This window comes from Erythranthe guttata, chromosome 10 (genome assembly GCF_056151865.1).
Source record: "Erythranthe guttata isolate IM_541 chromosome 10, IM_541, whole genome shotgun sequence".
Taxonomy (NCBI): Eukaryota; Viridiplantae; Streptophyta; class Magnoliopsida; order Lamiales; family Phrymaceae; genus Erythranthe; species Erythranthe guttata.
In genome coordinates, this window is record NC_142542.1 from 12,653,640 (window position 1) to 12,677,505 (window position 23,866).

General features: G+C 32.1%; 1 non-coding gene across 1 annotated transcript; it reads left to right on the forward strand.

The window, feature by feature from the left end:
• Positions 1 to 22,181: 22,181 nt before the first annotated feature.
• Positions 22,182 to 22,342, forward strand: LOC148767552 (U1 spliceosomal RNA). Its single transcript, XR_016034167.1, has one exon. It is a non-coding gene; the product is annotated as a U1 spliceosomal RNA (small nuclear RNA).
• The last annotated feature ends 1,524 nt before the right edge of the window (positions 22,343 to 23,866 follow it).

The following is a 23,866-nucleotide window of genomic DNA, read 5'->3' on the forward strand; positions in this document are numbered from 1 at the left end:
TTTCAAGATCGTCTCCACTTGTTCGAGGCAACGAGGACGTCGCCGGATTAAGCGGGGGAGGATGTCACGGCCCGTTAGTTTTGACCCAACCCCTTTCCAGTTTCCCTTGGGTTGGGGAGGTTAAAGAGTCCAAGATTTAGCCCAAATAGGGTTAGGCCCAAGTTGGCCCAAATGTATAGAGGTAGGTAGAGGTAGGTGGAGGTAGGTAGAGACATTTTAGGAATTGTTTGGAGTATTCCACTCCCAACCGTTAGATCATATCGATCTCCACCATCCATTGAGGAGGTGGTCTTGTATAAATAGAGGTAGGATCCTCATTTGTAATCATCTAACAAATCCAAGAAAATCTAACAAGTACTCAAACAATTAAGTAATTTTCCTACCAACTCTCTTATCTTCTTACTTTCTTTCTTCGTTTCCATCACTTAGCATTCGCAACACAATTCGGGAGAGGCTGACTTAGCTATCGCGAGGGGCGAGAAGGAGCTAAGGCCGCACGGTTCTTTGTTAAGGGAACAAGTCCATGACAGCGCGCTAAGGCTTGTTCCAGATTACATGATTAACATCAAATGCCACGGTATACCATGTTGGATATATACACATTAGTAATCAAAAGCATCATATCGTCAAATAAAAAGCATTAGAATTAAAAGTCGATCAAAAGAGAGAAAATACTTATAGCAATAGCAGTTGAGGAGCATGCGTGTTATTTTCTAAAAAGTTTGATCAATATTTAAAAAGGAGAGAAAATTAGAAATGATCTAATGAGTATTTCTTTCTTTGTCGCTTTTTTTTTTGTTGCTCTTTTTCCTTGCGGCCACCAAATATTAACGGTCCCAATTTCCAAAAGACTATTTATCCTATTCAATGTTCATGTATTTCCTATTGACTAATGCTTAGTTAATGATTTTTTATTGTCATTAATTGTGTTAAGGCATTAGTCACTATTATATGTTACATATAACATGAAAATATTAAAAGAAAAAAAAACAGAGCAAAAATATGTATATCGACTAAACTATATAAGATGAGGAATACAAATAGTTGCAAACAAATAACTTGAATATAATCACTTATTTAATCACGTAAAAAATACATGCAACATTAAAACAGTTGTTATAATTATTTAGTTACTTAAGTAATAGTAAAGCAATATTACGTAATTGCCCTTCAAATAAACGTAATTGAAGGGGCATATTTGTTAGCACAAAAAAGGGAAGAGATGTTACCCAAGATTCACACTTTTATAATTAGTATTATGAATATGAATATATAGAATAGATAGATATATATAGATATAGATAGGCATAGATATAGATAATTAGGGTTTCAAGGAGTTGTGGGTAATTTTGGTATATATAAAAGAATATTTTATTTGCAAATAAGTTTAAATGAGATGGACATATTTACAAGACAAAAAAATGGGATGCCCTTGTTTTTGTTTTAATTAAGTTCCCTTGTCATGGTCTTATTTGTCCATTTGCGTATATATATGTACATTACTCCCCTCTCCCCCACCCACCCCCCAACATTTATTTTCTCTCTCTTTTTTGTGCCAATTTATTCTCGAATCGGCGGCGCATCGCTCCCACCTTCCAATCAGACCCCTTCATTTTTTTTCTTTTCGCTTTAATTTCTCACTTTAAATCAACATGCTTGACATGTTTTGTATTTCTTTTTCGTTTCCCTTTCACCTCCAAATCCCAGCAAAGGGGCCACCTCTTCCCCTTCGCCTACAATTGTTGATCTCGCCCTAATCGTTCTGCTGCGCGGAGTTTGCCAGCGGAGGTTCCGATACAATTGTACTCCTGCACTCCCTCTGTTGATTCACAACTCAATCTTAGTTTTTGTTGCTTATCATCAACATATATAGAAACTCATGTATCTCCAATTATACAACCATAGCTTCCACAAAAACGACCAACAAAATTCTTCGCCCTTCGTCGCCTTGTCCATCTTTGCCTCACATTTTTCCCTTGCACACCACCGGTAACAGAGGTAAGTGTGTGTGTTTCAATAGGGTATTTTATACAACTTGTGCTCACTATGTCTCCGCCGTTAATTTCTACTATTTCTTAATTATTTTTTACGATAGTTATTCACTTTCATCCACTTTAAATGGTTTGTTATGTATCTGCCATCCGAGAAACATAACTCACCCCAGGTTCAAGCAAAGTCACCTAAAGAAAGAAGATGAACAAAAGAAACTGGCAGAGTATTTGTGCACCCTTGTTATGATGAGAGAAAGTGAAAAACAAGAAACTAGACAAGATTTGGAGGCTTTAAGCATACAATTATTGGAAAGATTTGGTAAACGAGGATCGAAATGGCAACCTATACAGTGGACATGCTTCTTAGAATATCCACACTTAAACAATATCCGCTTTAAATTGGAATGGAGCCAAACTTTTCGGCATGAGTCCTAAAGCTTCACAAATTAGATAGAATTTTAGGCAATTAATTATTTTGACATTATATGCAAGTGCTTTTTCCCCTTATCTATTTATTGACCTTGCGACAAAGTTTTAGACATGGCTCATTGCTGCACAATGTTTCCGTTGGTTTCTTTCTTTGTTTTTTTGTTCTGCTTTTAATTGGCCCTTATGTTGTTCAAATGGTGGAGAGGGGTTATTTCTGATTTTGGCCCTGTTTATCTACTCTCTCTAATCTCACTTTCACATGTTTTCATTATCTCTGTCTTTTTTTTGTACTCTGTGCGACAACGATGGAAGTACGATTTCTCAGATGATCGACGACGGCAAAAGTGTTGGATGTAAGATTTGGCCAATAACGGACATGCTATCTCCTTGTTTCTTTTGCCCTCTTTCAACGTTTTCATGTAAATTAATTAATAATGTTTTTCATCGGTTTTTTTTTCTTGCTGAAGGATTGTAGCAAACATACGTAGCTTCCCTATAACCGTAAGGATAATATTTTTCGCTTTCTAAATACTTTATTACTTTATTTGCCGTTGTTGAGAAAATAATTATGTTCCCTCAGTTAATTGCCAACATAATTCTGCATCGAAATGTTTACAAATGGATTGTTGGTCGTGTTTAAATACTACCCAACCCCTAATATTTATAGTAGTAATCGATTTAATCAGACGGTTGAGAGTGAATCAATAAATATTTTAGATACATTTTAGAAAATCAATAGCAATACACTAAAAATGTTTCTAGAGAGTTTTTTTTAGAAATAATTATAATTTTGTGACAACTTTATAAATATATTTACGACATTACTATTTACACACATGGTCTATATATTTTTTGAGTTTTATCTTTTTGGTTAGTTTTCTTGGTCCAGTGAGAATATTTTTGACCCAAATAATATAAAACCAGTATTTTTCCCCGTGCGATGCGCGGGATATTATTTTAAAAGTGAAAAAATATCAATCTTTTAATTATCTCTTAAGATTTGAGATATATTGATGAAAAATAGGAGATTAATAATTTTTGAAAATTATAGTTAGAAAAATAGTAGAGGAAAATATTAAAAATAAAGATAATTACAAAAATACCATTAGGGTTTTTCTAGGGTTGCCCTACACTTCTTTTCTTTATATATAAGATTTGATCCAAAATGATCTTAACACCCACTTTCATTCCATAAAGTAATAAGTTATTAATACGTATTCTTTTCGCAAACACTTTCTCTACTAAAATAATTATATTTTTAGATACGCCAATTTTGTGGTGACAACTTTTCTTACTTAAATAAAAATGCGGCGAATGGTTTTGTTTTGTTTTTTTTTTATTATATATATAAACTAGCATAATATGTTGTACAAATATGAAATATCAACCTCTATGATTTTCAATTTTTTTTTTTTCAAATTTACTGAATTGAATTACTGACCAACCCTAATAAATAACTAGTCTAGAAATTGTGGGTTATTTTGAAGGATAAATTACAATCACCTTTTTGAGATAAAGTGTAATTACCAAACAAAAATCCCTTATTGTTTAGAAATTAGATTCGTCCCCTGGAGTTTGTAAATTTCTTGCATTCACCCCCTGCAAAAGGGTGTTAGTGTTAGAAATCTACAAATTACAAATTACAGGTGTGGATGTAATTATGAAAATATAAGGAGGGGGGGGGGGGGGGGGTGTTTAATAAATAAAATATTTGTGTATTTTTTTTACAGAAATGCTATTTGCGGTCACAAAATTGCTATTCGCGGTTTATAATAAAACCCCCCAAAACTTTTAGAAATATGAAAAATCCCCCAAAACTGCAAATAGCAAAAAAAAACAAAAAAAAAAAATTCGAAAATTCGAAATCAAGCTTGAAGAAGGGTTGGGCTTCGATTTTTTGATGTAATTTCATCTCTTTTATGTGTAATATGCATTGGGTAGGTCGATTAAGGAACCAATTTCATGTTAAAAAGCCCTACAAATCGATTTGTAGGGGTTTTTTTTTCGCAAAAAAATGTTCGAACGCCCAAGGCGTGTACGAACGCAAAAAAAAAAAAAAAAAAAAAAAAAAAAAATATGCACTGGACGCCCAACTCGGGCGCCCAAATGCAGCTTGCACGCCCAACTTGGGCGTGCACTGCATGAATGGACGCCCAAGTTGGGCTTTTACGCGTTTTGGGGGTGTTTTTGGATTTTTTTGACAAGTTTTGGGGTTTTTGTGAAATAAAATGTTTTTTTGGGGGGTTTTGTTAGAAACCGCAAATAGCAATTTTTAAATCGCAAAAAGCAATTCCCTTTTTTTATTGAGGGGTAATTGTGTATAATTAGAAATCCCAAATATTGGATAATTACATATTAGAATACCATAAATAAGACAACTTCAATGAATCGGATAAATCATATAAACCTAAGATTTAAAAATGGTTGCTATATGCGAACAAAATTAGTAATAGAAGAACTAAATCAAACACATTTTCAAACTTATAACTAGTGGAAAATACGAAAACCAAACAGAAATGTGCGGATTGTGTCAAGTTGTGAACGACCTCCAAGGGATTCTATCCTTTGTGGGCTATCATGTAGACCCGGTTCAATTATTAGGGTTTCAAAGATTACACCCTATCTAAGAAAACTAATATTCACTCTAAAAAACGAAAACAAAAACAAAAACTAATATTTCTAGTCGGCATGATGAAAAGGGCGAAAGAGGTTGGAGAAGACGGAGGTGGTTCCAATTCCATAGAGGAGGATATGAGGAAGATGATATATCCGATTTGCCACAAGGGTTATTGCAGAGGATAGTGTATTTTCTTTCACAAGAAGAGGTTGTCCGGACTTCTATCTTGTCCAAGTCATGGTGTTATGTTTGGTGCACTCGCCCCAGTCTCGATTTTTTCAGAACCCAACTTCAAAGAAAACAAACAAGAATTTTTATCCGCTGTGGAAAAGACTTTGCAGCGATACACTGATCCGAATGGGCTGTCTTGGAGGAACTTAACCTAACTATATCGTTGCTTGGAGGCAATAATCACCATTTGAATCAGGAATTTGTGTCGATTCTTGATAAATAGATCCCAATAATCATGGGGGTGGACTTAAGGCGCTCTATCTTTCTATTGTTTCGGAGCAAGGTGGTCTGGTATATGATGTAAGTGATAATCTGTACGCGGTACATTTTGAGCGTCTACATTTACTTGGTCTCTGATGTTGATCTGAAATGTTGGGTCAGCCCAATGGTCTCAAAGCCCACCAGTCTCCTAAGTCGAGAATCTTCGAGCCCAATAACGGGAATGTCGAGGGTCCTTGCCACGTGTCCAAAGGGGTCGAAGGTGTTGGTCTGTTGGAGATCCTGCAAAATAGCTAGACTCACTAGGCGACTCGCCGTGGGGATCCCGGTGATCACCCTCCGACGCTCAAGTCAGTAATCGAAGTGATATTTTGCAAAGGCTCAAATATCAACAAAAAAGAGTTAGCTTACCAAGTGAAGAATAACTTGTGTTTATAGGTGAACTTGACTGCTAATTTTTTGTAAATATTCAATGTGAGGTAATAATGTATGAGTTTTAGCCTTCAGTGGGTTTTCCCCCTCTAGTTGGGCTAAAAGCCTAAAAGTCTACTGAGGCACATCTGTCTCCGAAAGGTTTTGATCAAGCAGGAGTCTTTTGATAAGATGATTTCAAACTACCCTTTGCTTACAACTATGTTGAAGAGTGTCCAGGTTTGACAACCACTAAGTTGAAGAAGAAGCTTTACAAATATCTCACCTTACTTTTATTGCTTAATCTGGTCATAGGATCATTGAAATACACGACGTCATAAACTCTTGAAACAATCAACATTGCTTTGCAGTAAGATTAGGTTTCACGGCAGCCATAAGATTTGGTCGGAAGGATTTCGTACTCTGCCATGGTTTCGCAAAATAAGCCAACTGCTACAGTCTTTATGTCACTCTCAAATTCTCTGGATATTGTTCAACTTTCCATGAGCGTTTTCATCTTTCAACAAGACATTCTAGTGCAAGACATTATTAATGGTGGTTTATGTGATAAACCTGTTGTGGTGGAGCATCTCCGATTGGGTATTGTTTATTTAACTACATATCCATATATTTTGAATGTTTTGTTTTATTTTTGTCGGCCGATAAACTTAGCTCAGCGCTGGAACAGACATTTGATGGGACAAAGGGCAAATGAGGAGATCACTCAGTTGTGCACTCTCCTAACCATGAGAGAATGTGGAAAACAAGAAATTGGACAAGATTTGGAGGATTTAAGAATTCAAAGACTTGATAAATGTCGAAAATGGGAACCTGTACAGGAGGGCAAGTTGTTAGAATTATGTGCACAATCTCAACTTCCAAACATTGACCGTATCCGCTTTCGATTCAAATGGAGGAGCGAGCCAAGCGCTTGCTTCTTAAGTTCCAATTTTAGACATTTAATCATTTTTCCTTGTACATCTATTTATTGACTTGAGGACAAATTCTTAAACATTAGCCTTAGCAGCACAGTACGTCTGTTCGTTTGTTTGGTTACAAGTGCTTTGCATACAATTGATTTTTATGCTTTCAATTAAAACTGATGTTGTACGTTCAGATGGAGGAGAGGGGTTGTTTCTGATTTTGGCCCCATCTATCTACTCTCGCTAATCTCACTTTCATACGTTTTCATTCTCTCTATCCTTTTTTTCTTCTCAGATTGCATGTTGTTCAGCCGATCAATTATTGGTGATTCCGTTTGTATTATAATATATAATAGTTTGTTATTTATATGGATTAGGCCTATCTCTTATCTACACATTCTGGTAGAGAAAGATGACCAAAACCCATCATTTGATCCCCGGATGTTGAAGAATTTCTCGGCAGCAATGTTTAAGGCGTCAATAGTAGATTGCTCAATTTTGGCCTGGATGAGATCTTGTGTTTTGAGGGGCGTCTGGGTCAGTGTTTGAGGGATTTTATTTGGGAGTAAGAAACATAGGTTTGACTTGTAACTTTTGAGTGAAGAAGAAAACATGATAATGGTATAAATGGGTAGAGGGGTTATCACTAATTATTTTCAAAGGTTATACGTATCTCAATTTTATTTCAAAATGGGGTGTTTTCACTAACTTTTTCCCACTCTAAATTAAAAAATATAATTAGTGATTGATGTGCCTAATTTCTAATCGGGTTTTTGGCCTAAAAGCTCAAATCAATCCAATTAATAATAAAAGCTCAATTATCACATCTACTAAAATCTGATAGGATTTTAGCTATAACATATTGTCCCACATCGGATTTCTACAAGAAGTCTCCATATTCCATCACCTATAAATATGTGATTTAACTCACATAACAAGGTACGCACTATTTAGGCAATTAATTAATATTAGTTGTTTATATTGTGATAGTTTTCTGACTTGAGAGTCGGAGGACAATCGCCGGGCCACCCCCGGCGTGTCACCTAGTGTTTTCAACTGTTTTGTAGGTTAACGAGTGGAGCTGTCCCTTCGACGACCTCGGACGCGTGGCAGTAACTCTCGGCATTCTCTATCCTTGCGGGCTCAAAGACTCTCGGCTTGTCCAATAGACATTTGAGCAGCATCATTTTGGCGCCGTTTGTGGGAATGCAAACTAGATCGCGTGTCACGAACGGAGGTGGTCAAGGCGATGTAAACCAGCCGCCTCGAGGTAGCAGCGGAGTCCCAGAGCCGCCTCAAAGTAAACGAACTACGGGAACAGCTAACAAAGGTGGTCAAGGCTATTAAAACCAATCGCCTCAAGGTAGCGGTGGAGTCCTAGAGCTGCCTCGAAGGAAAAGAACTACGGGAACAGCTAACAAAGGTGGTCAAGGCTATTCCAACCAGCCGCCTCAGAGTAGCGGTGGAGTCTCAGAGCCGCCTTGAAGGAAAAGAACTACGGGAGCAGCTAACAAAGGGGGTCAAGGCTATTCCAACCAACCGTCTCAAGGTAGCGGTAGAGTCCTAGAGCCGCCTCGACGGAAAAGGATTACAGGAGCGGCCCATCCAACAAGTTCTTCAAAGCCGGTCGTTCAGATGTCGGCGGAGAAGCTGCAAGACATGATGGATGAAACGGCGGCCAATGCAGCAACTTGGGCAGCGACAGAGGCGGTGGCGCAGTACTTTACTACTCGAGGCAGAGCCGACTTCCAAGAGCCAATTCCGACGGAAAACGATCTTTCAAATTCCACCCATATCCAATCCACCACGCCGATCGTGCAACTTTACGACTCAGAGGAGAAAGTGACACTCAGCGACCGGAGCTTCTCCTCCGAACGAGCCCCTCGAGGATACACACACCGCCAATCGACTCAGCGCGACCCATCCTCGGACCGCCCCCGTCAAAAGGAAGCACATCCTAGATCAACACGCCCTCAGAGGCAAAGTGCTCCTTCAAGGGACAGAGCGGCGCCTAGGCGTCGAGAGAGAAGTGAATCTTCTTGGCCGGGCGATCCACGCCACGAGTCCCGAGACAAACAGTACCGCAGACATTCCTTTCGCCGTGGAAACTCCCTTCGAAACGAACATGGAAGTAGATATTCACGACCTGAAGAGACAAGAAGGCGTCACAAGGGCTTCGATGACCGTAACTCAAGGAGCCCTCAACGAGAAGCTTCGAGGCCAACGGCCGCTCGATTTGAAGCATTCACCACCCGAATAAGCCCATTTATTCCTGCCATTATGGAAGAAGTCTTACCTCTCGGATTTAGGATCCCCAATCTTCCCCAATTTGACCTCTACGCCCACAATAACACAGCTTACTGCAAGATTTTTCAAACTACGCTGACTGATCAGGCACAAGTTTGGTTTAACGGCTTGCCCGGAGGGTCGTTAGACAATCTGGACCAACTAGCGACATGTTTCCTTAACCACTACTCAATAAATAAGAAACATGCCAAAACTGGATCGTATCTCTTCAAGGTCATACAACGACACGGAGAGCAGCTAAAAGATTACATACAACGATTTGTCAAAGCAGTACATGAAGTGCGCCACGTTAATCACGAGATATTAGCCGGCATACTGCAGCATAATTTGAAGCATGTTCGTTTTCAAGAGTCCATCGCAGGCCGACCCCCAAAGACCCTGGAGGAGCTCTTAAACCGCGCTAGGAAGTACATTCGGATTGAGGAGATCGCAGAGATAAGAGTACCCCTTAAACAGAAGCGCGACGAGGGAAGCCACAACTATAATAGAGAAGAGAAGATGCATCCCACCGAAAATCGCACATTCGAGAAGTTCTCACCTCTCAGGGCTAAACTTGTTGACATGATGATTATCGCTGAGCAGAAGGGTATTCTTCAACCGCCAGAAAGATGGAGGAGAATCCGGAACAACAAATGTCGGATAACTACTATGAATACCACAGAGATTGGCGTCACACTACTGAGGACTGCTTTCAGCTTGAGCAATCACTCGAAAGACTTATCCAAAATGGGTACTTGAGCGAATTCCTAGAACAATCGCAATCATGAAGAAATACTTTACTTAATATCTATTAATGTCCCACTCGGGCCCCATGTAATTTCTTTTCAGCAATAAGTCGGTGGCATACTGCCCCGTACAATATTTCCAATTGTGTAATAAGTCGGTGGCATACCGCCCCGCGTAATATTTTCAATTATGTAATAAGTCGGCTGCATACTGCCAGCCGCGTGATTCTTAATAAACTATTTTTGCCGGTGGGATACCACCGCCGCGATTTCTGCATCAATCATTTGTCTTCTCCACGCAGGGCATTTACAATCGATTTAACAAAGAATCAATAGATTCAAAAAATAGCTAAAAGGGAAGATATCAACAATCACAAAGGGTCTGGCCAACCCGAACCTTGGTTTCTCGCTCCCCAGAGCTCAAAAAAAAAAAAAAAAATATATATATATATATATATATATATATATAGAGAGAGAGAGAGAGAGAGAGAGAGAGAGAGAGAGAGAGAGAGAGAGAGAGAGAGAGAGAGAGAGAGAGAGAGAGAGAGAGAGAGAGAGAGAGAGAGCAACTAAAGCTCAAGGAAGTCAGGTCTGCCATAAAAGTTCAAATAAAACACTTAGGCAAATGGGCAGACTTCCCACATAAAAACTTGAGGGTCTGATCAACCACCAAGTACAAAAATACGGACTCCCCACTAGGCAATAAAGCTAAGGGGTACCATTTCACCTAGAAAGATAAATCGTAGCTCATTCTTTGCGAGATTCGGATTCCCAGTAGGCGATAAAGCCAAGGGTCGCTGACTCGTTTAAAAAAAAAAAAAAAAAAAAAAAAATCGGGTCTCCTTAGACTTGTATGTGGGCACGTGCCAAAACAAAGGTCGACGCGCCCCACGAGCTCACGCGCCCCTCCACGCACCTGGACGCGCCCTCACGTGCCTACACGCGCCCTCATGCACTTACACGCACCCCCACGCGCTCCCACGCGTCTACAGTACTCCCTCATTCGATGACGTCGGAGATGACGTCTCTCTCTCTCTCTGCCCACAGCCCTCCGCCGCCGCTGCTCCCCCAGCTCCTTGCACGGCCGCCGCCGCTGCTCCTCTCACCTCCTTTGCCGCTGCTCCCCTCACGTCCTTGCATCGCCGCTGCTTCGCCACAGCCTTGTGCCGGCCGCCGTTGCTCTTCCCACCGCCTTGAACTCTGTATTAAACCATCAACTTCACATTTTTAATTTTTTTTTTTAATTTATGAATGCCCATCCATTTTTAATTTATTTTTTTAAGTTCGGATTCATATCACTATTTCACTTTTTTATTGTTTTTTTTACGAAAATTTCAAATCGTGATCCGACGATGTGTAGTCGGATCTAATGGTGAATTTCAAATATGGAACCGGTGGTGTTTGATTTGTATATATTGACTGCATTAATCAAAAAAAAAAAAAACAGATCTACTATGTGTTTGAAGATCTATGAACAATTATTATAAATCATATGTGATGTGCCTAATGGGACTTTAACCCAAAAAGCCCAAGCGGCTCATTAAAAGGAAAAGCCCATTACAAAGGCCTTAATTAAGAACTTTATGAGAAGCTTATGGGAATAAAGCTAATGTTTTTTGTCCCACATTGGTTTTCTACAAGAAAACCATACCAAACTCCACCTATAAATATGTGTTATCAATCACATAATAAAGTACGCACTATTTAGGCAATTAATTAACATTATTTGTTTGTATTGTGATGGTTTTCTGACTTGAGCGTCGGAGGACAATCGCCAGGCCACCCCCGGCGTGTCATCTAGTGTTTTCAATTGTTATGTAGGTTAACGAGTGGAGCGATCCCTTCGACTACCTCGGACACGTGGCAAGGACTCTCGGCATTCCCAATATTGGGCTTAAAGATTCCCGTGCTTAGGAGACCTGTGGGCTTCAAGATCATTGGGTTGATCCAACATTTTCGAGCAGAATCATTTTGGCGCCGTCTGTGGGAATGCAAACTAGAGCGCGTGTCTCAAACGAAGGTGGTCAAGGCGATCTCAACCAGCCGCCTCGAGGTAGCTATAGAGTCAACGAGCCGCCTCGAAGTAAAAAAACTACGGGAGCGGCCAACGAAGAGGATCAAGGCGATCCCAACCACTCGTTTCAAGGTAGCGGTAGAGTCTTAGAGCTGAATCGAAGCAAAAGAACTACGGAAGCGGCCAACGAAGAGGATCAAGGCGATCCCAACCACTCGCTTCAAGGTAGCGGTGGAGTCTCATAGCTGCCTCGACGAAAGAGCTGCCTCGAACAAAAAGAACTATGGGAGCGACCAACGAAGAGGATCAAGACGATCCCAACCACTCGCTTCAAGGTAGCGTTGGAGTCTCAAAGCTGCCTCGAAGGATAAGAATGATGATAATAATAATAATAATAATAATAATAATAATAATAATAATAATAATAATAATAATAATAATAATAATAATAATAATAATAATAATAATAATAATAATAATAATAATAATAATAATAATAATAATAATAATAATAATAATAATAATAATAATAATAATAATAATAATAATAATAATAATAATAATAATAATAATAATAATAATAATAATAATAATAATAATAATAATAATAATAATAATAATAATAATAATAATAATAATAATAATAATAATAATAATAATAATAATAATAATAATAATAATAATAATAATAATAATAATAATAATAATAATAATAATAATAATAATAATAATAATAATAATAATAATAATAATAATAATAATAATAATAATAATAATAATAATAATAATAATAATAATAATAATAATAATAATAATAATAATAATAATAATAATAATAATAATAATAATAATAATAATAATAATAATAATAATAATAATAATAATAATAATAATAATAATAATAATAATAATAATAATAATAATAATAATAATAATAATAATAATAATAATAATAATAATAATAATAATAATAATAATAATAATAATAATAATAATAATAATAATAATAATAATAATAATAATAATAATAATAATAATAATAATAATAATAATAATAATAATAATAATAATAATAATAATAATAATAATAATAATAATAATAATAATAATAATAATAATAATAATAATAATAATAATAATAATAATAATAATAATAATAATAATAATAATAATAATAATAATAATAATAATAATAATAATAATAATAATAATAATAATAATAATAATAATAATAATAATAATAATAATAATAATAATAATAATAATAATAATAATAATAATAATAATAATAATAATAATAATAATAATAATAATAATAATAATAATAATAATAATAATAATAATAATAATAATAATAATAATAATAATAATAATAATAATAATAATAATAATAATAATAATAATAATAATAATAATAATAATAATAATAATAATAATAATAATAATAATAATAATAATAATAATAATAATAATAATAATAATAATAATAATAATAATAATAATAATAATAATAATAATAATAATAATAATAATAATAATAATAATAATAATAATAATAATAATAATAATAATAATAATAATAATAATAATAATAATAATAATAATAATAATAATAATAATAATAATAATAATAATAATAATAATAATAATAATAATAATAATAATAATAATAATAATAATAATAATAATAATAATAATAATAATAATAATAATAATAATAATAATAATAATAATAATAATAATAATAATAATAATAATAATAATAATAATAATAATAATAATAATAATAATAATAATAATAATGATGATGATGATGAAAGGTCAACCCTTAACATTTATTATCGCATCATTGACCATCCCACTTTCCATTCTCTACTCCAACCGGTCCCACTTCCTTAATAACAATTAAGAGGGAAATTAGGGAGGGAAATTATGTTGGGAAATTATTATATCGACCGCCACAACCGCTATTTAGAACACTGAAAAAAACACCCCCACATATTCGTAATTATAAAAAATCCCCTGATGTCTGTTTTCGTCTTACACTGACCCTCTTACGCTATGATTTTTCAAGGAACTTTTTTTATTACTTGGAATATTCCTCGAAAAATGCTGATTCTACCATGCACACACGGCATTTCTTTATGGTACTTTATAATGACAAAAATTACCCTCAGGGAGACTTTACACAAAATCTTTATTCTTCTTAACTAGCACCTTCATAACTTTTTAGTATTACCTTTACCTCCCATGGGGGTAATTTTTGTATTTAAAAAGTAGGATAAAATAAATGTCACGTCTACAAGGGTAAAATCCACATTTTTTTGGAGATTATATGGAATAGAAAAGATTCCGTAAAAAAATCACACCATAAGGGGGTCGTGTAAGAAAAAAACAAACATCATGGGTTTTGTTAATTACCGGTAAGTGGGGGTGTTTTTTTTTTTTTTGTAATTTAGCCTAAGTTCAAGAGGATTTTTTCGTATTTTAATCCTCTTAACAACGATTATTGTTCTTTTTACGTCTTAACGTTTTCTTATACCTTATAGTATTTTAAATAATTTTAATGTCAGTTTGATAATATAATTAAATATTAAAATTATATTAATTTCTACTATATTTAATATGTTTTTTTAGATGATTCAGATACCACACATTAGGAATCGGATGTAAAGGTTGCGAGATTGAATAGAATTTTTTTTTATGCAAAATAATAAATCATTCCAAAAAAAAATTGATGCAAAATCATAATTAGGAATATGATTAGTATTAACATTAGAATTAGGATTATAATTAATATTCTTTGGATTAGGAGTCGTATTCATGCTAAGATTAGGAATTAGAATATAATTAGGATTAATATAGTATTAGAATTAATATTAGGAATAGGATTAGGATTATAATTAATATTAGTATTATAATTATAATTAAGAGTATGATTATGATTAGTACAACTATTAGTGACATGTATTAATATTAGGATTATAATTAGTATAGGATTATGATTATGATTAGGATTAGAATTATATCTAAGATTAGAATTAGAATTAGAATTAATATTAGCATTAGCATTAGCATTATTATTATTATAATTATCAGAATCGGGATTAGAATTATGATTGGTATTAGGAGTATGATTAGGATTATGCTTAGCATTAGAATAATGATTAGTTTAATGAATATGACTAGGAATAGGGTAAAGATTTGGATAATATTAGCATTTCAGTTATAGTTAGCATTAGCATTATGATTAGCATGTCGAGATTAGCATTAGCATTAAAATTAGTGTTAGCCTTAACATTAACAATATTAACATATTAGTATTATTAATAGTTAGTATTAGTATTGGTATTGGTATTGGTATTGGTATTGGTATTAGTACTTGTATTACGATTAGTATTAGTATTAGTATTAGTATTAGTATTAGTATTAGTATTACTATTACTATTACTATTACTATTATTATTACTATTACTATGAGTATCACTGTGAGTATCAATGTGAATATAGTATTAGTATTAGTATCAGTATCACTATTAGTATTAGTATTATTAGTATTAGTATTAATATTAGTACTAGTAATAGGAATAGTATTAGTATTAGAATTATTAATTTTAGTATATTATTAGTATTTGTATTATCATTAGTATTAATAATATGTGATATTTCTCCATTCAATTTCAATACATCGTTATGTCAAGGTAGTTGTGTATATATCTGATCTCTTTTACAATATTTATAAGTTGTATTGTTGTTTGATGAGTATTGTTGTTTGATGAATGTGTATCACTAATTGAATGTCGTTAGAAACTTGCATGTTATTTGAATATCTATTGTGTACTTCTTTGCTACTGTGTTTGTTGTTAAGTCAGTTATTTTGCAGAAGATTCACATAATATAGTAGATTGCATTCTATTAATTAGAGGCTCCGTTTGACAGAATTAATCACTAAATGCTCAATGCTGAATAAATATCTGAATCAATAAGAGTTATGTCTCAATACTGAATGCTGAACAATTAAGTCCATTTGATAACTGAATATCAATAATTACTAAATAATATTATTTTTTTTATTATAAACTTGTGTAATGGTGAAATTAAATGTATTAATTAAATTTGAGTAGTATATATAAATAAATTTAACATTTAGAATATATCATATAGAAAAAATATATTATGACAAAAACTAAAATTGTAGATAAGAATTAAAAGTCAAATGTTAAATGTATATATAAGTAGTATCGTATCAAATACAATGGTGACAGCAGGAACAACAAATATAATAATAATAACTCAAAAACATTGTTCCCTCATTTGCTTCATTTTATATTATTTTTTGTCAAAATAATAATTTATTACTGGCTTCCACAATTGATGTAGGAGAGATATGAGATGGTTGTGGAGGGCTTTTTTTTTTCTCCCAAACTCATTCAGATACACATCTTACCGAATAAGCGAATGATTTTTGGCTGAACTAATAAGAGGCAAAATATTCAGTTCAGAGATTCAATCCAAACACACATGCTTACTGAATAAGAGGAAATTGCTCATTCAGAGGCCATTCTGTGGTGTTCAAACATGACCTTATACCATATATTTTAAATGATTTCACTTAATCTTCATATTGCGTTTTATGCGCCTCGCGTTTTGTTTTTTTTCAGAATTTCATATGTTACAATTCTGAATTAAGAGATAAAGTTTATGTTTTTTTTTATTTTCCTTCATTTTGTTTTACTTAAATTGGTGTTGTTATAAAAAGATAATCGTTTTCATATTATTATTTTTGTCATTTTGAAACTGACCTCCGTGCAACGCACAGGTAAAGTCTAGTATTAGGTAAAAGACAAAACATTATAAACGGACCATCCTATCATGGCGTACACAATATCGTTTCGATTTTATTAATACCGTTTTGACTTCGAACCTGATTTTGACATATTTCTATTACGTTTAAGGTAAAATTCGAAACACAAAAACTGTAGTCCTTTGGGTTAGTTTTCTAATTCAACTTAAATCCGCTAGATTGGATGCCGTGAGACAAAGTTATGCAGGAATGAGTCACATTTTGAATTTTAGACACCTCAATACATCAAAGTTGTGGGCAGTATCCTTTGATTCATGTATATCTTTCTCGTCCGACATCCAATATAAGTATCAGTATCAGTATCAGTATCAGTATCAAAATTTGTGTTAGTATTTTTATTAGTATTATTATCAATAGAAGTATTAATATCACTATTAGTATCAGTATTAGTATCAATATAAGTATGAGTATAGGTATGAGTATCGTTATCACTATCAGTATCAGTATCAGTATCAGTATATGTATCAATATCAGTATCAGTTTCGTTATCAGTATCAATATCGGTATCAGTATCGGTATCAGTAACTATTAGTAATAATATTAGTAGTAGTATTAGTATTAGTATTAGTATTAGTATTAGTATTAGTATTAGTATTAGTATTAGTATTAGTATTAGTATTAGTATTAGTATTAGTATTAGTATTAGTATTAGTATTAGTATTAGTATTAGTATTAGTATTAGTATTAGTATTAGTATTAGTATTAGTGTTAGTATTAGTATTAGTGTTGGTATTAGTATTAGTATAAGTATTAGTATTAGTATTAGTATTAGTATTAGTATTAGTATTAGTATTAGTATTAGTATTAGTATTAGCATTAGTATTAGCATTAGTATTAGTATTAGTATTAGTATTAGCATTAGTATTAGTATTAGTATTAGTATTAGCATTAGTATCAGTATTAGTATTAGTATCAGTATTAGTATTAGTATCAGTATCAGTATTAGTATGAGTATTAGTATTAGTATTAATATTAGTATTAGTATTACTATTAGTATTAGTATTAGTATTAGTATTAATATTAGTATTAGTATTACTATTAGTATTAGTTTTAGTATTAGTGTTAGTGTTAGTATTAGTATTAGTATAAGTATTAGCATTAGTATTAGTATTAGCATTAGTATTAGTATCAGTATTAGTATTATTATCAGTATTAGTATTAGTATTAGTATTAATATTAGTATTAGTATTAGTATTAGTATTAATATTAGTATTAGTATTACTATTAGTATTAGTATTAGTATTAGTATTAATATTAGTATCAGTATTACTATTAGTATTAGTTTTAGTATTAGTGTTACTATTAATATTAATATTAATATTAAATTTAATATTAACATTAGTATTACTATTAGTACTAGTATTAATATCAGTATCAGTATATGTATCAATATCAGTATCAGTATCAGTATTTGTATCGGTATCGGTATTAGTTTTAATATCAGTATCAGTATCAAAATCAGTATTAGTATTATTATCAATATCAGTATTAGTGTCACTATTAGTATCAGTATTAGTATCAATATTAGTATGAGTATATGTATGAGTATCGTTATCAGTATCAGTATCGGTATCAGTTAGTATTAGTATTAGTATTAGTATTAGTATTAGTATTAGTATTAGTATTAGTATTAGTATTAGTATTAGTATTAGTATTAGTATTAGTATTAGTATTAGTATTAGTACTAGTATTAGTATAAGTGTTTGTATAAGTATAAGTATTAATGTTAGTAATAGTATTAGTATTATTATTAGTATTAGTATTAGTATTTGTAGTAGTATTAATATTAGTATTAGTATTAGTATTAGTATTAGTATTAGTATTAGTATTAGTATTAGTATTAGTATTAGTATTAGTATTAGTATTAGTATTAATATTAGTATTAGTGTTAGTATTAGTATTAATATTATTATTAGTGTTAGTATAAGTAATAGTATAAGTATTAGTATTAGTATTAGTATTAGTATTAGTATTAGTATTAGTATTAGTATTAGTATTAGTATTAGTATTAGTATTAGTATTAGTATTAGTATTAGTATTACCATTAGTATTTGTATGAGTATTAATATTAGTATTAATATTAGTATTAATATTAGTATTAGTATTAGTATTAGTATTAGTATTAGTATTATGATTAGTATTAGTATTAGTATTAGTATTAGCTAGTATTAGTATTAGTATTAGTATTAGTATTAGTATTAGTATTAGTATTAGTATTATTATTAGTATTAGTATTAGTATTATGATTAGTATTTAGTATTCGTATTGGTATTAGTATTATTAGTATTAGTATTATTATTTGTATTAGTATTAGTGTTATTATTAGTATTAGTATCGATATTAGTATCAACATTGGTATTAGTATTAATATCCGTATTGGTATCGGTATTGGTATCAGCATTAGTATCAATAATGGCGTATACATCTTATCTCTTTTGCAATATTTATAAGTTGTATTATTCTTTGAGTAATTTGCATCACTAAATTTAACGTCGTTAGTGATTAACTTACAGGTTATTTGAATATCTATTGTGTTACTTTTCTGCTATCGTGTTTGTTGTTAAGTTAGTTATTTTGCAGAAGATTGACATGGTGTAGTAGATTGCATTCCACGAAATAGAGTTATACCATATGTTTTAAATGATTTCACTTAATCTTCAGATCATATTTTGTGCGCTTCGCATTTTCTTTTTATATTTAGTTGAATTTCATATGGTACAACTCTTAATTAAGAGATAAATTGTATGTTTTTTTCCTTCCATTTTGTTTTACTTGAATTTGTATTGTTATAAAGAGATAGTCGTTTCCATATTATTATTTTTTCTCATTTCCAAATTGACTTCCGTGCAACGCACAGGTGAAGTACTAGTATTATCTAAAAAGAAAAGAAAATATATTTAATTTATTAGATTTGTGCTAATTTTAGTTAAATTGTACAAAACCCTTTTCTTATTTTAATATTACATATACCCCTGGTATATAATTCCGAAAATATTACAATTACCCCTTAGGGGTATATTAGTCTCACAAACACAAATGCCTATGGGACACGTGTACAAGGGTATATCTGGAATTTGAAAATGAATATTCCCTGGAATTTTGAATATACCGTTAGTTAGAGCGCCATAAGGGTGTAACTGTTAGACATAGCAATAGCATAGAGAGTATTTGCAATTGCCGAAACAACAGAAGTATGAGTTATTTGCTCATACCTCAAGAGGGTCTATGTAATTTATCCTTCACTTTATACCATAAATTAACTTCACACTATCCATAATAGTAAAATGTCAAAATAAAAGTTGTTACCCATAATATTAATGCATGCCAAACACCAGAACCAAATATTTTTTTTTTTTTTTTTTTTTTTGGAGTAATTCAAGTTATTACAAGGGGAAGTAGGGGAGAGGGGACTCGAACCGTAGAACCAAATAATTCAAGCAAACAAAGAACAACATATTGCTCATTGAGGAGAACATATATAAATAAGTATCCCACATAGGAAAAAGTCCCAACTATAAACTTTGGAACAAAGGTATAAATAGAAGCGCAAAGCGTTTGTAAAATTCAGCAGCTGCGCGGTGACCACGTAGTGATAAAGTGTGCTCGCCGCTTTTCAATTAGCATACGCCACTTTTTTCAGGGTCTTTTCCTCATTAGGAATTAGCCCTATTGATTTTAGTTTAAATATCTTTTATCAAAAACATCAAAACTCTCCATATGTTGGAGAAAATGCAGCAAATATAGTAACATTTTTCATAACTAACATTGCTGACACGTTAGTTTTATATTAATAGCCTCTCGTTTTATTAAAAATTAATTGTTTGCTTCATTCAGAAAAGCATAGCCTCATGTTAGTGAAGTTTAAATCTTTTCCTACTAGTTGCTCAAAAATTGGTATACGAGATCGCATTAGAATCAAATTCGATTTATTTGAGTTTCAAATATGGGTCTAGTTGGTTATGGATTATCTTAAATTTGTGTTTTCCTTTCTTTAGGATTAATTTATACAAATTTGTACAACCCTCATTAGGAGAGTTGGTACCTAGCCTACCAATAGGGTAAAGGTCTAGGGTTCGAGTCCTCCCCCTCCTATATTTTCCCTTGTAATGATTTGAATTTACTCAAAAAAAATTTTATACAAATTTGTGGGGTAAACAACGTAAAACCCCTTGTGTTCTGATAAACATGAACAAAATTCTCCTGTATTCTTTTTATTGCCTAAACCCCCCTTCTTTTTATTGCCGAAACCCCCCCGTGTTTCATTTTTTCTTGCATGAAATCGCCATTACCGTTAATAGTTAACACCGTTAAGTATATAGGGGATTTTATACAAGATTTTTGCAACACAAGGGGATTTTATGCAAAATTAATTTATTCTTTTAAAATTCAAATTATTTTCTTAATTCGTGTTCTGATAAACATGAACCAAATTTTCGTGTATTCTTTTTATTGCCTAACCAACCCCCCCCCCCCCCCCCCCCCCCCCCCCGTTTTCATTTTTTCTTGCATGAAATCGCCACTACCGTTAATAGTTAACACGGTTAAGTATATAGGGGATCTTATACAAGTTTTTTTGCAACACAAGGGGATTTTATGCAAAATTAATTTATTCATTTAAAATTCAAATTATTTTTTTAATTAAGGAATACATCTATTAATTTAAAATATGAAAACAATAAAAATAATGATATTTGAGATGGAAGTTGGAACGAATTATTAAATTATTTATGTTATTTTCACATGTAGTTAATCCAGAATAAATTATAAAAATATATAATATTATAGTAAAATAACTATGTATTTTAAAAAATCAATTTTTTAAATACACTAAAAATTATATCATGTAAAAATGTTTTTTTTTAAACAATTCACCACACCTATTAAATTTCTATTATTCATATTGTAACTGAACAAATGTGTTCGACTTAATTTAAGAATATAATATGAAATCTAAACGAATAAATCAATTTTGCATACAATCCCTTTGTATTGTAGAAAATATGCACTAAATCCCCATCTGTTAAGAAAAAAATGAATAAAATCTCCTCTACTAGTTAATGGCGTTAACTTTTAACGGAAAAGGGGATTTCGTGTAAAGTAAAATTAAACACAAGGTTGTTTTACGCAAGAAAAAAAAAACATAAGGGGATTTGGCGCAAGTTTTCCTTAACACAGGGAGGTTTTATGTTGTTTACCCTAAAATTGTGTGTACATAATTACATTTGCTTGCAAAAATATGGCGACAAGGTTTTTACCTTTATAGAGTTTTGTGATTGTGCTTCTGACCGTGGGATTTCTTAAGCTTCGAGGAGTAATTCAATTTCAAGGATGAAAAATACTAAATAAAGTAATATAAATATTAGTAATTACTAGGGTTGTCCCACATCGATGAATAAACTATAGATGGTGAGTAGAGAGTTTTATAAGTTAAAGAATTTTGAGTAAGAAACTCACTTACCTGGACGGGGTTAATAGGTGATCAATAAGATCTATGGCCTATGCTGGTGACCTCCATTGCACTTTGGAGGGGTGCTAGTGTAAGGTCGGCCCAAGAGGTCGAGCCTGCGTCATAATTTGTGATAGAGGGGGCATGCGTTCGCGCGGCCCCTACCCAATTGTAGTTTAAGATTTATTTAATTCAAATATTTGTATTTGGAAATACTGATTAAAAGTTTGAACTAAAAAAATGGAGTTTGTTGTGGTCATCTTGCATTAGCCATAATTCACTGCTGTATTAGGGGCAATTTGCTATATATCCCTAGATAATAGATATTATAAGAATAAATCCATGCCATAATTTTATTTTTCTATTTGATATTTTGTGCAAAAATACCCCTAATAATTTAAGAAAATAATTATTTCCTGAACTTTTGGCCACGTTGTTAAATCGTAATCTCTTCATTCTCTCCCCCAAATCAGTGAATCAAATATCCATAAACAACAACTTCGATTTCTCCAGAAAAACTGCTTCTAAATCGCAAACCCTTAATGTGTAGAGTTTGCAGTTGGTCTTCCCATAGCAATTAAGAATTTGTAGTTCGTCTTCCCGTAATTTACAGTTCGTCTTCTGACAACAATTTAGCTTCAACTCATATGTTTTTTGTTTAGTTTTCGTTTGCACTTTTGTTTATGGTTGTTGGGGCTGCATGTCGGATTTATTGTGATTAAACATGTTGTTGCTCTTAATTTGGTCTACAAATTACTGTATACATTTAGTACTTCCCTAATTTGATATATATATTTGTAATTGCATATTGCACTTTGCAATTAAAGTTGTTATTAAACTTTTGCAGTTCATGATATTAGTTGTTTGCATTTCATGTTTACATTCGTGTGTGACCTGTTGTTGTCCTCTGCAATTCATATTTGCTAGTAATTTCAGTACACATTATATATTGTTTTATATTGGCAATGCTTGTTGTATCTTGATGTTCTTGTGTTATGCATTATGTTGCTAGTAATTTAGTGTGCATTGTATTGAAGTTCTCATATACTCGACTTTAGTTTTCCCTTATCGCATTGTTGCAAGAAGTCCTTTGTTTACATTTTCAATTTGCATTTTGCAATTTTTTGTTTAAGGTTGCATATGTTGTTTACTGTTTGCATTTTGTAATTCTTATTTTTTGTCTGTTGTTTGCAATCGCAGTTTGTTTTCCCTATTTTCCTATTATTCTTCACATATTTGCAAAAAGTTATATATTGACATTTTGCAGTTCTTGTGTTGAACTTGCATATGTTGTTTGTTGTATGCAATCACATTTTTTTTATTTCTGTTATTTTCCTATTATGTCGATCTGTTAATAGTAAATTGGGGTTGAAGTTTGAATTTATTTATTTGCAGGTTCAACATGGTACACTAGAATGTATGTTTACTTTAACCCTTGCACATACATGTTGATAAGCTAGTACGACGAGAGAAGTTCATCAAGAGTGCGAGTGACAAAAATGATTGTTTATAATTCACGTTCATTTTAGCATTTCAAGTCATTTTACTATTTGTTGAGCAAATTCCATTTCTTGTAAAAGTATTACTTATCGATAAAGTTAAACCGTTACAATTTTTAATTGCAGTTTTCATATTGTTATTGCATATTCTATAATGTTGTTATTGTTTAATTTTTCAGTTACAAATTAC